General features: G+C 34.3%; 1 non-coding gene across 1 annotated transcript; it reads left to right on the top strand.

Moving 5' to 3' along the window:
* The first annotated feature begins 225 nt into the window (after positions 1-225).
* Positions 226-425, top strand: LOC145296525 (U2 spliceosomal RNA). Its single transcript, XR_013869998.1, has one exon. It is a non-coding gene; the product is annotated as a U2 spliceosomal RNA (small nuclear RNA).
* Positions 426-17,304: the final 16,879 nt, after the last annotated feature.

Below are 17,304 nucleotides of genomic sequence, written 5' to 3' on the forward strand. Positions count from 1 at the left end.
CGTCTGTCTGTCTATCGGTCGGTCTGTCCGTAACACCTTTGTGCTTGGCCTTTTTGGTTAAGATCAAAGATCTGTTGTTAATAGATGCTGTTCTTAACTTTTTAAGCTTTTCTTGTCACTATCCAGCTCCCCTACTCCCCGGGGAGTTGGTCCCCATTTCCCCCTCACTCCTCACATTAAAAATCGGCTTTGTGCCTAATTTGCTCGGTGGGGGAACAAATAAATACCCTTTTCTTGGCCTTTTGGCTAAGATCAAAGTGTAGTATCTGTCCGGCAGATACTGCAAGCAAAGACCATATGTGGGGGCAACCTCACATATAAGACCTTGGTCAATGTAGGGGCAACCCTTCATACCAATTGTCACTATCCAGCTCCCCTACTCCGCGGGGAGTTGGTCTCCATTTCCCCTTTACTCCTCACTTCTTACTACATGCAGTACTTATTGTGATATAAAGTGGGGGATCACTTTTCTGTATTAATTTTATGTAAAATGATCATCCACTTTACAATTGAAGTCATTATCCAGATGATTCAAGTTGTTTTTTAAGGATTCCAGTTATTTTTTAAGAATTCAATTCATTCTTAAGGTCATTCAATTCATCATTAAGTTCATTAAAGTCATTCTAAGTCATTTACTTTTTATTTATTTAAGTCATTTTAACCTATTTTTCGGTCATTTTAGTTTATCTTTAAGAATTTCATGTCAATCCTACATTCACGCATTCATTCATTATACGAGAGCACGCGACTAATTGCCATCGGCCTTGTTAAAATAGTATTTTCAATTTAAATTCAAGTTTCACGATATATTTTTATTAAATTGTTAGATGGAAGTACCTTCCCCACCTATGTTAAAAATGGCTGTCAAAATAAGCGTTATTATTTTGGAACGGTAACAAAAGTGCATAAGTACCAAAATTGGTTACACTTTTCAGTTTCACTTTTCATTAACAATGTCAGATTTCATTTTTTTCTTCAAAAATCCAATTATTATCTGGTAAAAATGGATTAAAATTGAATTAGGCAAAATATTAGGGTTTGAAAAGTGAAGCAAACTAATTTCAAAATTTTTGCAATCATTTCAAAACTAGAAACTTTATGCCAATACTTGGGACTGACTCCGGATTCTCTATCGATACTTCCGACTGACCCCGTAAGTTTTGAAATCTTCTGGATATCCATTCCTTATAAGTACAAAATTTGGTGAATTTTCGTTTAGTTTTTTAATAATTAATTTCGTTTTGTTTTTAGACGTTTTCCACTATGTGTTTACAGAAATAGCCGAGTTTTATCGTTTAAAAACAAATTAAATTAAGTCTTCATTATATCGAATGTATCTGAAAATTCTACTCTTGGCATTGGTTTCTCTGATATTTTTTCCAGAGAGAATTTATTCTAAAAAGACATCGGTTACTTACTAGAGGGATCACGAGAAAGTTGCTAGCCTCCTAAGTGAAAGTAATTTCTCTGAAACAAACCGGATTCGAACTTGGAACACGCGGGTTGTCAGTTCGTGTCACTAACCACTAGATCACCGTCACTTCCCATAATGGGAGTGATATCTTATTAACTAAATCGTAGTAATATTATTTAAGTAGGATTTTTCAAATGTAATTTTCTACTGCATTTGTGATTTCCGTAATAATCCAATTAATATTACATTAGAAAATAATTCCAAGTTAGATTTAACCAGACTGAATGTTTGCGCTGAGTCAATGTTTGTTTGAAAAAGGTTTTCGATTAAAATTAAACAAATTTACATGGATTTTTTTTCAGCTTTATTTGGAAATGATTTATTTGTGCAAATATTTCGAAGAGCTTCTTTTAATAAAGATGAATTTAAGATTAAAACCAAAAATCGAAAAATATTTTAAAACGAATTAATTTTTTTTCTGTTTCCAATCGTAGTTTGCTATGGAACTTCCTCCGTTGCAGGAAGCCGGTTAAACCCGCATAGGGTTAGTGCCATTTCCATTTTTCCATTCCATATAGTGACAGAAATCAATTAGGCTTTACCCGTGTTCGCACTGCCTATTTATTTAGATATGTTACTAAAATTAGTTGTTTTGCCTGTTAATAACGTAAATAGGTAAACACGGACAAAAGTTATATAGCTTTTTGACATAGAATTAGTACTTAATTAACTACTGGTTAAATTTGCACTCATGTTTGGATTAAGTAGTAATCATTATTAATGTCTAACTGTGTATCGGCAAAAACACAATACTTAGTTAGCTGCACCTTAGCGTTGCAAAGAACCATACAAAACCAGATTGGACTAGTATTTTCCTAGAAAAAGTTAAATGGACAAACTAAAAGAAATATAATACAGATATGATAATTATAATAATTCAATTTTGCAATGACAATGCTACTCCAGGCCAGTTTGAAAAGGACCTCCAGACACTAGCAGACGCATATAACACTACCTATGAATGATTTGGGATTCAGGATAAAACAGAAAGACCAAGTTATTCATTTGTTTATGATTACCTACGAGAAAAGACATCAACCGTTGAATTTTAGTTATGGAGTATATAATTTCCTTCCTAATAAGATAATTGTCTGACTTATTAATTTTATGTCCACCCCTCATTATCTGAAATGGTTTCGTCTAGTATATAAAACAGATAAAACAGTAATTATTACACTGATTACATAAGCACGAAATACTTGTATAAAGCTTAAGATTTATTTTTAAATATAGTTATATATAATTTTTAATAGTATGCAACTTCGCTAGAAACATTTTTTTTTATACTCGTCCAAAAAATTTAGTTATTTTTTTTTTATATAAGCTGTACGCTTATATAAAAAAAATTAACTAAATTTTTTGGACGAGTATTTTTTGTTTCGGCTAATACTACTAACAGTCCGTATATTTATAAGTTGGAAGTTTTTTTTTTCCATGGATTATTTACGGCATGGCATCATATGCTACGCGACAGCTACGTTATCCTGAGTCATCAGTACAAATACGTACTATCAGGGTGACTCGATATTGCCCGGGATTAAATGATCGTAAACGAATGTTTCACACTTCCACGTTTTTATTATCACCGAAATCGATAAAATCGCTCATTTGTTTTTCAATCAAATCGATTGATTACCTGCTCTAATTGGGGGCCAGGCGTGGTGCACCTGGGAAAAGCATCATATGCCTCTGACAATGATTAAGTTCACAATATATTGTAGTCTTCATTGCACTGTAGAGAACCTACTGTTGATATTATAAATTTATTTTTAAATATAATGGCTTAAATATAGTATCATGCTTTAATTGTACTCGAAACAAAAACATCCATTCCGAACGCGCCCCTGCCATATCAAAGAACTTAATGTTGAGTTTATATGACTTGTCTTACTAGTTTGTGCGGTGATAATGGCTTGACTTTAAGTTTAAAATAAAAATGCCAAGTATCATGGTTCAGTTGTTGTTTAAACGGAAACCTTCATTCCAAACGTTTCCATGTCATATAAAATGACCTATTGTTGATTTTATATGTCGAACTTTTCGGCTTGTGTGGTAATAAAACCTCTAAATGCATTTCTGATAGTAGGCTGTGTAAGGTGTGTACTTTGGTTAAAGTCGCCTGTTCCTTTCTTTCGTCGGATTGTTTCGATAATCGATACTTATCGAAGACATTCTTATACAAAACCTACTTAAGAACACTGCCAGGTACATCAAGTACCTTCGTGTAAAATTTCATAAAAATTGGCGCTGACGTTATCGAGTCTGTAGGGAACGAACTCGCACATACAAAGCTCCGTTTCTCTAACAGTAGCTATATATCTATATCTATATCTATCTATCTATCTATCTATCTATATATATATATATATATATATATATATATATATATATATATATATATATATATAAATGAAATTCTTTGACCTTTAGGCAAGAATCAAAATAAGAACCTCAACCAATTCTCAAACTATTATTTTTTACTCTTAATTAGATATCACTCTGTTTTCTGTCTAAAAAAAAACTTTAAAAAAAACTGCAGAACGGTGAATAGTCTATTTTGAGAAAAGGTTGAGAATGTGTTAGAAATCGTTTTGGCCAGCTTCCAGTTACCTTGGTCATATATTTAAATTTTGAAATTTTCAACATATTAATGATATTTTAGGTAGCATTATTTTTAGAATGTATCTCGCATTGTGTTGAGCAATGATTTTAATATAAGAATACGATAGATACAGACTGATCAATGGCATTCCGCCTTTCACACTTTTGATACATTGTGTTTAATTTGTTTAAAATTACAAGTGTATTTTTATCGTTATATCTACTTATATAGAAATGGCACAGCGTGTGTGCGTTCGTTCCTTATTGATTCCGAAACGGCTGGGTTGAATGTTTGAAAATTTCATACAAATGTACCTTATGTGTCTAGGAGTGTACTTAGATAGGTTTTGTATTGGAATGCCTCCGATAAGTATTGATAATTGAAAAAAGCCAATCAAATAAGAAACAGTCGAATTTTGATCAAAGCTAACGTCCTTATACAAACTAACATCATCATTTATACGGCATAATAACGTTAACACACCGGTTCTTGTCAGATCACTGAAGCCTGGTCATTACTAAAATGGGCGACCGATTTGGGAATTTCAGGCGGTCTATGTAGGAGGACGTCGACATCTTGCAAGAGTTGCAAAAACCTAACGTCGTCATCTCCCCGAATGGGAATATACATGCAACTGGGGACCGCTTGTGAATTTCATACTCCTATGGAACTTCTTTCTTCGGAGGAAGCCGGTTAAGCCCAAGTAGGGTAAGTACCGTTTCACACACACATTACCAACCTGTTACGTTATGTTCTATAAGGGTGTTTACTTTTGTCAAAATGGCATTGTTCCTTCTTTGATCAGATCTTTTCGATTATTTATTTTCGATACTTATCAGACACGTTCCTGGACAAAACCTACGTGTTAACACTCCCAGACACATCAAGTACCTTCGTGTGAAATTAAAAAAAAAAATGGCCAAACCGTTTCCCAGTCCATAAAGAATGAACTCGCACACATACATGCATAAAATTCTAGAGATAGAGGTAGAATATGTAATAAATATGCAAGGAAAAATATTTTCAAATTGTTCGTAATCAAAATATCCATGACACAAATGTGATGTTTAATTCAGAAGCATACACTCTTACTGTTTTAATAAATTATTTTTTTAATGTTGAATAAAGAATACTGACTAAAGGCTGTGTCTGTCTCTTCCGGCAGTTTACGATAAGTTGTTACAAAAAGCCGACATAATTAGCAAACGTCTATCAGCAGACGACCAAATTGTTTTAGTTAGTAGTAAAAACACTATTCTGATATTTTATCAAAAAGAAATTGTTTTCGATCATATTGGTTTTAAATAATTTTTCCAGGTTAACTTCAAATTTCACAATATCTTTATTATTAAATTGTTAGGTGAAATCATAGACAGTTACAAAACCCTCCTCTCCCCATGTTAAGAAGGACTTTCAAAATAATGCTATTATTTCAGCACGGTAACAAATGTTCATAAGTACCGAAATATTTTAATATTCTTTTCTTAAAAAGAATAAAAATATTTCTTTCATATAAACTTATCCTGTTAGTTTTGTTTTTAGCGTTTTTAATTTATCTTCTGTTAGTGTTCGCATCGGCTTTTTCCGGAAGCCTTTCCGGCTACTTACTGTAACCTACCGGAAGATGCTGACGCAACATTGGGTCAGGTTCTGGATCAGTACCGAATAAAGTGCAGTTCTATTTAAAAAAGGATCCTGTTTCTTTTCTTCTTTTAAATGTAATTTTCAAAGTTTTCTAAACGAAAGGTCTTTTAAGAAGCTGTCATTCATTAGTGACACTCTTACTTCTCGGAATGTCTTATTTTCGCCAAAGTATATGACGTCATTTTCAGTCGAAGAGGCATTTTTAACCCTAGTTGTGGTCGTGTTTCAGTTCTATCAGAAGTTTTGCCTCAATTTCGCTAGTATTATTAAGAAAGGTATGGATCCAAGAGAAACGTGTGTGTATGATGAAAACTGTCGATTTACATAACTAAAATTATAGACTGGGACATTTAAAAATGTTCTCTGAAATTGAACCCGCAGAAGGAAGTACAGAGATACATGTCTTTTTCACGAGGATAAATATAGAGACTTGGTCGATTTTTTTTTAATGTACGAAAAATCCAGCTCATTCAAAAAGCTGTACTTGAATTGGTGAAAACAAAATTGATTCCTATTATTTCGGTTTTCTTATGGGATGATCATCTTTAGTTAACTATTACGTGTAATTATATTCATGCAGATATTCTACATAGTTTATCCTTGCGTAATCTTTGCGTAAAAAGGTTATAGTAACACAAACCTTTTCTATACATATTTATGTATGCGTATACATATTTGTTTTAAAGATTTTGCCTACCAAACTCCTCTGTCAGTTTTTGGTCTACAGACATGAAACTTAATATATAGGATATTCGTACCTATGCGAAATTTTACATCTGGGTTTCAGTCAGGGAAAATCAGGGTGAAAGGTGAAAAATAAATAAAAAAATATTGAATTTGCCAGGTGAAGGTCGAACGATTGCATAACAAATATGCACGCGTAACGCAATAGCCATTGGTGTATGTTTTAATTTTTAGCCTTGCAGCAAACATGTTTTCGTAGCTCAGGAATTAAGAAAAAGTAAATCGTAAGCTAAACGTTTTGGTTTCTATTCTCGGTGGTAGTGCACGAGTAATTTTTAAAAACTTTTTTAAATCGTTACTATATATTGGGTCCAATATAATATAATAATAAATACGAAATCTGCATTAATAAAAAAATATTATATTTGAGCGTATTTTACAACAGGGCAATGCCGTCGGCTTGCTAGTATTATATATTAATTAATGCAGAATTCTTATTCATTATGAACAGAAATACCGTAGATATTAAACGTAAGGTTACATTCCTTTTAAGAATGAAGTAAAAAACGAAAAGAAACTGAGACCTGTGCATGCGAGTTTTATGTTTTACTAAACACTTCACTTCTTGTAAGTTAAAGAATACTCGAGCTGAGATCGAAACCAAAACCTAACGACAGTGAGTCAAGTACGATAGCCATTAGACCATCTTGACAAAATCTATAATCTTTTCTAAACTTACTTATTATTAACATAAAGAAGTTGTTATGTTTTCTGTTCGCATATTCGTGAAACAGTTAACAGACATAAAAATTCAACGCTCCCCCCCGTACAATTTTTCAATTTTGACCCCTTAGCAGTCTTTTTACCGAATCCCCTATATACCAAATGTCTGAATCCCCTATACACCAAATTTCAAGTCTCTAGATCAAAAATTCATTGAGTACATAGGTTGAGAAGTGTTCTCACACACATTCTCACTTTTATAGATATATAGATTACGTATATTTCATCTTTATCATTAGGTTTAAAGTAACATCGTTGGGGCGAATTTCCGTAAAAGGAGTTTTTGTTTTATTTACTGTGACATCACACCAACGTATGTTTTATTATGAAGATTATACAAAATCAGAAACATTTTTTGAATGTTTACAAATGATCACTATGTGAAAGGTTACAAAGCGAGCTTACTCTAATTTCATATTTATTGATAATAACAGCAGTAAACAAATACAGGAAAGTCAAAATTCTTTCTGCGAGTTGTACAATGATTTTCGTGTAATCTAATTATTTGCTTCTTTCTAAGCAATTACCCTTAAACCATTGTAATATATGTTGCAACTATTAAGTCTTAGTAATTCCATTCTTTCAGTAATAAGATATAGTTCATTATATATTTTTAGGAAATAAAATGTTTTCTTAAGAACGGTATTATTGGAATCGTTTGAAATGAACAATTTTTGTATTTATTTATTTATTTGCGAACGGTTATCCTCTTCATAATTGTTGCTTGACCACGTTTCGGCCAACTCATCCTGTGGCCTTCTTCGGGTGATTAACTACGATGGGATAGGAATGCTGACTGTATCCTCAGTAATTACTGCCTGCCATAGTTGTTATTTCATCATGTTTTTGACTAACAATTACTCCAGCCTTCTTTGGGTAGGATTGAAACCGCTATCCTAAGACGATACTCACTTGGATACGTAGTGGATAGAGGCGTAGAATTTCTACGCTTCCAGATGAACACTCACCATTCCTATCTCGTCGCGGTTAATCACCTCAAAAAGATCACAGGATAAGTTGGCCGAAACGAGGTCGAAAAAAAAAAAAAAAAAAAAAAACAACAACAACAACCATGAAAATGAAGATGTGCATTTAGTCTGCAACTAAATACACATCTGAACGTATCAATACTTCCGGGAAACGTCGAGTTGGAGAAGCTTGTTACTACTATAGAAATACCAGTGACCCGTTGGGTCAGTATGTTATATTAGCTATGGAATTAATGTATGGGCGTGACACTTGTGACATAAAGAAAATAGTGTTTTGTGACATAACAGAAACATTTCTATGAAAGTATATTAAAATGAAAAAAGAATACTGATGAATTTCTATGAGTCGTCCTGTTTACAATTGTGTATTTTTGAAAATAAAAACTTACAGCCATTAAATTATAAGTGGTCTGTCATACTTATAGGTAAATGTGCACTGAACCGTAATACTTAAAGTTAAATTCAAATTTTGATATCTTTTAATTAAAACGTGAAAAAAACAATTGGGACGCTGAAAACGTACACAGTAAAACAATATTTGTTATTGTCGCGTTGATTATTTATTTGTAACGGAAATTAAAAAAAGCATATTTCCGCGGTCATTTATTTATGTTCGTAGTGTAGAAGAAAATGTACGAATGTTTTTTAAGAAAGGTTTATTAAAAAATGGAGAATAAATTTAAAAAGAAAATTAAGGCGGTGGGCAAATGCTCTTATGGTTGTCAACGGGTTAAAGTAGATTTATTTGTAAAATAAAAATGCGTTAAAATAACTTAAACGTAATACGGAAATGAACGATGTAAAAAAAGATGCAGAAAGTTTAACAATTGTTGTTTCTTTTTTGGATAATTTAAACGCGAAAAAAAAAAACAATTGGGACGCTGAAAATGTACACAGTAAATCAATACGTTTTATTGTCACGTTGATTATTTTTTATGTACGCCCCAGTACTTTGTACCTGCTGATCGGACAGCAAGGTTCGGGTCCCTGACTTTCAGGTGGTTAACGTTAGCCCAGATGAAAACGTTTACCTCCAGCACCCTTATGGCCGCAAGGATAAACATACAGACAGAAAATTTCCGGCATCTCAGACCTCTGTTCACGAAGTACTACCGACCTGGGAACAGCTTTTTCTTCACCTTTTGTCAGAAACATCACTCATTGGAAATCAGGACTGAGGGACAGAAAAGGAGAAGCGAGAGTTACTGGAGCTGCCGATAACACATCCCACTGCATTATCTACTCTCCATTAAAATAAAAAAGGTAAGAGGGACTTGTTAATATCTACTTAGTATAAGTCCTTTGCCCCATTCCCAGTTGATAGTTTCCCTTCCCATGTTAATCCGTGGATTTTTTTTTGCTTTAGATACTTCGAGGTAGAACCTTCGAGCTTCACCTTATAATTAAGTTCCAACAATAGTAATTGTGAAGTCGGTTTATGTTTTTGAAACATGAAAAATAGCAAAACAGAATAAGTAAAGTTCAGATGTTTCGAGTTTTATGTCAAAACTGCAATAAGAAAAAAAAAAAAGCAAACACACACACACACACACACACACACACACACACACACACACACACACACACATATATATATATATATATAATACACAAATGTAGGCATTATTAAGACAAAAATAGATTAACAGTTATGGATAAGAATTGTTTAACTTAGCTCTGAAGACCCTGACCCTGTCTTCCTGAGGTCATCTCGAAAAGACGGAAGCTAGCAGGTTTGTTCCTGGTACTTAAAGGGTATGGTGGGGGTGGGTAGGGGTGAGGAGTTTATGCTTTTATTTATCTTTTTTTTTTTTTTTGCTTTATATACCTCAAGGTAGAACCTTCGATCTTTACCTTATAATTAAGTTCCAATTGTGAAGTCGGCTTACGTTTTTCGATTGGAGAATGTCATTTAAGGACTGGTTTAGAGTAGTACCAGGCATATTTGACAAAAAAGATTTAAAAACAAGAAAAATGGCAATTAATCACTGTACACGCAATAACCCTTATCCCCTCCTGGCCTCCTGGCCTTGATAAGTGGTGGCTTCCATGTAAAAAAAAAAGAAATTACCTTCATGATCATTGACAAGTTTATCAATTTTTAACAGTAAATTCCGTAATGCACTGCAATGACCATTTTATCTAAAGTATTGAGCAATGAAATCTTTATAATAATCGAATGCCTCCTCTTCGTAGAAAGAAGCGGTTTTACTCATTCGTATTTGTAGAACATCATCGCGAGACGACTGCTACAAAGCCGGTAAATCAAACCGCCGTTTCCCTATTTTTCCACATATTCTACGCGTTGATTCAAGTTTTATACAATAATTATTTCGCTATTAAATAACCTAGAAAATGTTCCGTAAGCTGAAATGACTCAGCCATTTAAAACTTAAAAAAAAAAAAAAAACGTGTAAATAATTTCGCAGTAAATACTTGCTGTCGTATAACAATATATCTATAAAATTATGAAATCGTATAGGACCTGGAATTTTTGTTTAAAATGCGGAAGTAATATATCATTTACGCATTTTTATTATTTTTTTTAATGGCTCAAAGTCAACCCGGGTCACTGGAGTCACCACAGCTTACGGTAATTCAAATAATATCATTCAAAGATAATTCAGTAATCAATCTATCTATCTATCTATCTATCTATCTATCTATCTATCTATCTATCTATCATTGCCCGGTCGTAGAATACGCTTAAACATATTTTAATTCATGCAGATTGCGTATGAATTATTATAGAATCAATCTTTCATTGATTATTATCTATTACGAGGAATTATTTGCCCGGTGGCAAAATAAATAAATAAATAAATAAATAAATAAAAATAAATAAATAAATAAATACAATAAATTCCGTCTTTTTACAATATCACGTCAGTTGATATTTGGGCTTGACGATGAATGTCCTGGAAAAGTCACTTCTGATTAATGATAGCTTTGAAATATGCAAACGAAGAAATGATTTGCGACGATTTTAAATAGTACCTCTTTTATCGTCAATGGAACTCCCTAATAAGAAAATATTAAAATGGTGAGGTACATCGGGGCATGAACAGAGGATCATTTGATCTGTAGGTGAACGCTTTACCACTAAGCTATATCTCCAGATTAAAATAAATCTTTTTTTTTTTTAAGAAAAAATTGTTTGCTAAGATTTTTTTTTATCTCTCTTGCCGGTGTAACGTAAACTATTCCGCTGCTAAAATTATTCATTTTTTTTATCTATGCGATAAAAGCTATTTTAAGATTGGATTTTTTTTCGATTTTCGATACTTATCGGACGAATTCAATTAGCTTTGTGTGAAATTTGCAAAAGATTAACTCAGCCGTTTCGGAATATATAAGGAAGGAAATCACACGCACACAGTGACTTTTATATAATAGTACGTGTGTACGCGTGTGTTCATAAAAATGAATGCATTTATTTTCCAAGTCAAATCACAAGGTTCGAATATGTTTCCTTGAAAACCACTGACACCCAAATCGATCAATAACTCACCTTAACAATGTTTACATTAACTGTTTTTTTTTCTACAAAGAATATCATCTCGGTTGGGTTCTTTCCTCTTTTCTTTTGTTGTCTGTACTCTATTATTCCGTTCGCCTGTGATCCAGATTTTGGCAGAAATCTTCACCGCCTTTTAAATCAACACCGGGACTTGTTTATAAACATTCTTACGTTGTAAAATGAGGCCAGACTCAACTACACGTTACTAATGTACGCAAGGGGAAGCGCGTAGAAGAATTGTAAATGATATAAGTATTACCATATATCGATATACATCTTATGTTTAATGTGAGTTAATGTTTGTTTCCCTGCGAAAATTTTCTATTAATTTTTACAGTACAATATAAATACTAAAATATACCTTGGTTCGTGGTGCAGTGGATAGAGGCGTTGAATCTCTGCGATTCCAAATGAGCATTGCCTGAAGATAGCGGGTTCAATCCTACCCAAGCAGATGAGAGGATTACTTGACACAAACGCGGTGAATCAACAACCATAGAAGGCAGTGATTACTGGGGTTACAGTTACAAGACACCAAGCATTTATATCCGGCCGCTGTTAATCACCTGAAGAAGACCAGAGGACAGGTTGGGGTAAATGTTGTGAAAACAGCAAATATTAAGATGAGGTCCACAAAAATAATCTGTATAGCTATAAACGTAAAATTGTCTCTCTGTGTGTCTGTGTGTACATTTCCCTACCAAACTACTCTGCCGATTTTCCGTCTACAGACTCGAGATTTGACAAAAGGTGTATTAAGATTTGGAAAAAAGTTTTAATCGGTTTTCGGCCAGAAATTTTGCTGAAAAGGGGTCAAAGTTCAACGTTTTAACTTTTGAAAACTCTACCAAACTTCTCCGCAAATTTTGGGTCGAAACACGTAAAATTTTAGAGGTAGATTCCTTGTATATGGATCAAAACTTTTAACTTGATTTGATCCCCCCCCAAAAAAAATGTTAAGGGGTCAAAATTGGGATCAAAGTTAAAAAAATTTACCTCTCAGTTAATTTTTTGTCCAAACATTTGAACTTTTACATAAAGTGTATTCAGCTTTTTAATCGGTATTTGGCCGAAAATTCAGCTGTCAAGAGTCAAAGTTCAAAAGATTTGACCTTTGTGCTCTCTAGCAAACTATTCAGCCAATTTTGTGTCTAAACATTTGAAATTTTACATAAAGGGTATTCAGACATGGAACAAGCAAGTTTTTGAGCGAAAATTTGGCTGCCAAAGTCAAAACTAAAAGAGTTGATCTTTGCAGACTCTACTAAACTCCTGCGCCAATTTTGGGTCTCATCACATGAAATTTTAGATGTAGGTTACCTGGACATGAGTCAAACTTTTTAACATATATATATACATATGCACATAAAGTTATGAACAGTACATAGGGTCCGAGCAAAGCCGGGCTTAACTGCTAGTAACTACATAAAATATAGTTTTATTTTGGGATTATGTATGGAAACGATTCCGTTTTAATTGTTTCAACATTACTAGTGATTCATTAGGTTGGCATCTTAGTTCTTATTGTTTTTTTAATCTACATTATTTTAAAATAAAATAAGAACTAACAACTATATAATCAATGTTGTACATTTGATGATCTGAAAATAAATTGAAAGGACTTGAACTTGAATAAAATATAGTAAATTTTCAAACCACAATATATTAAAAAAAAAACAGCAAGAACTCAGTTGCCAACCTAATATAATTAAGTGAACGAGTCGGCCATCTCCACCCTTTTTTATGTAATTGCTTCATTCTTCGAGATTGCTTCATGTCTAGTTACTGATTCTCTCTCCACAGCAAATTGATATATTTTTTACAGACCGTAAATGTGTGTGCAGATTAGATACCTATTACTTTAATATCTTCATTTGAATAATTATCCTCACAACGTTTGATATTGGATGTAATCATCACAACGTTTGATATTGGATGTTATCCTCACAACGATTGATATTGGATGTTATCCTCACAACGTTTGATATTGGATGTTATCCTCACAACGTTTGATATTGGATGTTATCCTCACAACGTTTGATATTGGATGTTATCCTCACAACATTTGATATTGGATGTTATCCTCACAACGTTTGATATTGGATGTTATCCTCACAACGTTTGATATTGGATGTTATCCTCACAACGTTTGATATTGGATGTTATCCTCACAACGTTTGATATTGGATGTTATCCTCACAACGTTTGATATTGGATGTTATCCTCACAACGTTTGATATTGGATGTTATCCTCACAACGTTTGATATTGGATGTTATCCTCACAACGTTTGATATTGGATGTTATCCTCACAACGTTTGATATTGGATGTTATCCTCACAACGTTTCGGCCGATGTAACATTCCACTTTTTTTTAGGTGTGTCTTTTGTAACTCGGACCTTTCTGTCGAACTTGGAAATTTTTACGGAATTCCAAAAGTAATTATTTTACTCGGCGGATGTAGTTTTTTCCTCGTTACACAAGCCATGACGAACACGTAAGGACTCCTGGTGTAACGGATTAAGTTGAAAGTATTAATCAAGTTGAATAGTTCAATCCACACTGAAATACTAATACCATCAAAAAATTACTTAAGACTTCTGCCCAGGGAAAATTTATCCTGTGGATTAAATTTATTTGGTTTGAAAATCTGAACAGTTATTGGAGTTCAGCAAGAGACACCCGAAGAAGGTCGGGTTACATCGACGTAAAAGTTGTGAAAATAACATTCAAGATGATGTAACGAATCGGTGTGCTCCTAATGTAGCAGAGTCAAAGAACGAAATCAGTCATAGTCGTAGGATAGCTGGCAAGCAAAAATATTAGCGAAAGCCCGTTTCACAGTAGATATCCTAACTAATCTCTGAACGTATATACTATTCAGGGGAGGTTAGAGCAGTAGCCCTTGATATATCTACGGCTTATGACAGAGTATGGCATGAATGTCTTCTCAGGAAAATCAGATTATATGGTATCACTGGAAGAATACATAACGTAATTAAATCCTTAAGTAAGAGAAGAATCCAGGTTGTCCTCGATGGTCGTACATCTAAACAATATGATATAAATGCGGGAGTACCTCAAGAGTCTATCCTTGGATCTTTATTATTCCTAATATTCATAAATGACCTCCTTGATAAAATTGTCTGCGAGATGGGGATATATGCTGATGACACCACACTCTATAACAGACAGTAGGGGACAAAAAATGAGCACATATCTAAGGAAATGGCAGAAACACTAGAGAAAAACATTCAATCTATAGTGGAATGGCAACAAAAATGGATGGCCACAAGACTAAGCTTGTTTTCGTCAATAATTACAAGAAACCTTCTCTACCATCAATAGCAATGGCCAAAAACACATTACCTGAAAGTATGTCCTTTAAACTCCTCAGCCTAACGTTCACAGGGAACATGAGTTGGAACAGATACATCGCCAGCATTGCCAAGGCTGCTGCAAAGAAGTTGGGCTTTTTCGACCGTGTTGGTAAGCTACTTACGCCTAAAAGTATCCTGAGGCCACCATTCACCCATGTATGGAGTATTGTTGTCACATTTGGGCTGGTGCATCTGCTACTAGTCTCTCACTCCTAGACAAGGTTCAAAAGAGAGTCGCCAGCCTGCTAACCTCTGTCCCATCGATGAAATGTTGCATCCCTTACAAATATTTTAATGGTGAATGCTTTGACGAACTACAAGTCCTTGTACCCCCTCGATGTAAATACCTCGACAAACCCGACAAGCAGCTAAATCCCACCCCTACACAGTAGAGATCGCGAGGTGTAAGAGAGCCTTCTCCTCCAATAGTTTCTTCTCCAGAACTGCTAGACTTTGAAACTCCCGGGATTCTGCTTTCCCAACTGTACTGACATGCAGAAGTTCAAGTATGTGAACAGACATCTTGCTGCTCATCTTCCTTCATAATGCCCCTGCAACTTATGTCCCCGATAGTAGCCACCTACTTCAAAGTGGTATATGCAAATTAAACATGAAGAAAAAAAAGGTCAGCATGTTGTTGAGCAAAAAATGAAGCAAGTTATCCTCGGAGAAGGTGGCGTGTGAAGTCCAGGGCGAGAAAGCGCTGGGTAATGCCAGCGCAAGGTGGCAAGGAAACTTTTAAAATATGCGTACGCATGAGAACACTTGAACTTATCATGGAACGTAAGTAGACTGCAAGACATAACATATGGTTCAGAAAGTAAAGAACCACCATAGACATGTAGTTACACAACACAACATTTATATATGAACCCTCCATCACACAACATATGTTTAGTACAATTACGTAACTTATCTCGATTTGACATACACATTAGTTATGTTGCAGAGCTTTGTAAAAACACGTTTGTGCGAAAAGTCTTTTGAAAGATAATGAAATACGTTATTTTTGGAAGAAGCACGAATAAATAGTTTTCATTTAAAAAAAAAAATGCCGTGTCGGATGTTTTTTTAGTTTGTTCCTTTGTCGTATTAGCAGATAACGTTTAGGTCCGAGTGGTTGAAATGTAATGAAACCGTTACAGAATTGTTACAGAATAACGGCCACGTTACAATGAGAACTAGTCTGAATTATCAGTCCAAGTTTAGTTACGCAATTACCAAGTATGTATACTCTCATAAAACCCAAAACGAAATCACTGTCATTTCATCATAAAACTAATAACATTATTTCCTTTTTCTGTCTTTGTAAACAAATTACCCCGAAACAAATATTAAACTGTATTTATTTCCATAAAAAAATGTCACTATTTTCGATGAAAGTTTCTGTTTTAAGCCAGTAATGTTGAATTTATCTTTGACAAGTATTACGAGTGATTTGGTTCTGACATTTGCTAGATGCAGCCAGGCTGATAAGCCATAAACGACGAGACACGTGTCCATGTATAGATGTCACCCCGAACAAGGCACAGTGCCACTTTGATGTAGGAAGCTACTATCAGGGACATAAGTTGAAGGGATACTATGTAGGGAGTTGAGCAGCAAGATGTCTGTTCACATTACACTTGAACTTCTGCATGTCAGTACAGTTGGGAAAGTAGGAACTCGGAACAGAATTCTAGAGTCTAGCTATTCTGAAGAAGAAACTAAGAGTAGAAGGCCTTCTTAGATCTAGGGATCTCTACTGTGTAGGGGTGGGAATTAGCTGCTTGCCAGGTTTGTCGGGGGTATTTATGTCGAGGGGATACAAAGGCTTGTAGTTTGTCCGGGCATCTACCATTAAAATACTTGTAAAACACACAGGAAATGCACCATTTCGTTGATGGGACAGAGGCTGAAGATTAGATGACAGTTCAGGATCTATTAGGTTGGCGACTCTCTTTTGAACCTTGTCTAGGAGTGAAAGACGAGAAGTAGATACATCAGTCCGAATGTTATAATACTCCATACATGGGCGAATGGTGACGTTGTAGGTAGAAGAAGGTACTTTCAGGTGTAAGTAACTTTAACTTAACTTTCTAGTACAGTAGAGAGAGCCCAACTTCTTTGCAGCAAACTCTGCAATTTTTTCGATGTATCTGTTTTAACACATGTTCTCTGTGAACATTAAGCTAAAAAGTTTGAAGTACTTTCAGGTACCGTAATCTGGGGTGACTTTGGTCCAAATT

The sequence above is a fragment of the Euprymna scolopes genome, chromosome 16 (assembly GCF_053919585.1).
Source record: "Euprymna scolopes isolate OS-2025 chromosome 16, ASM5391958v1, whole genome shotgun sequence".
Taxonomy (NCBI): Eukaryota; Metazoa; Mollusca; class Cephalopoda; order Sepiida; family Sepiolidae; genus Euprymna; species Euprymna scolopes.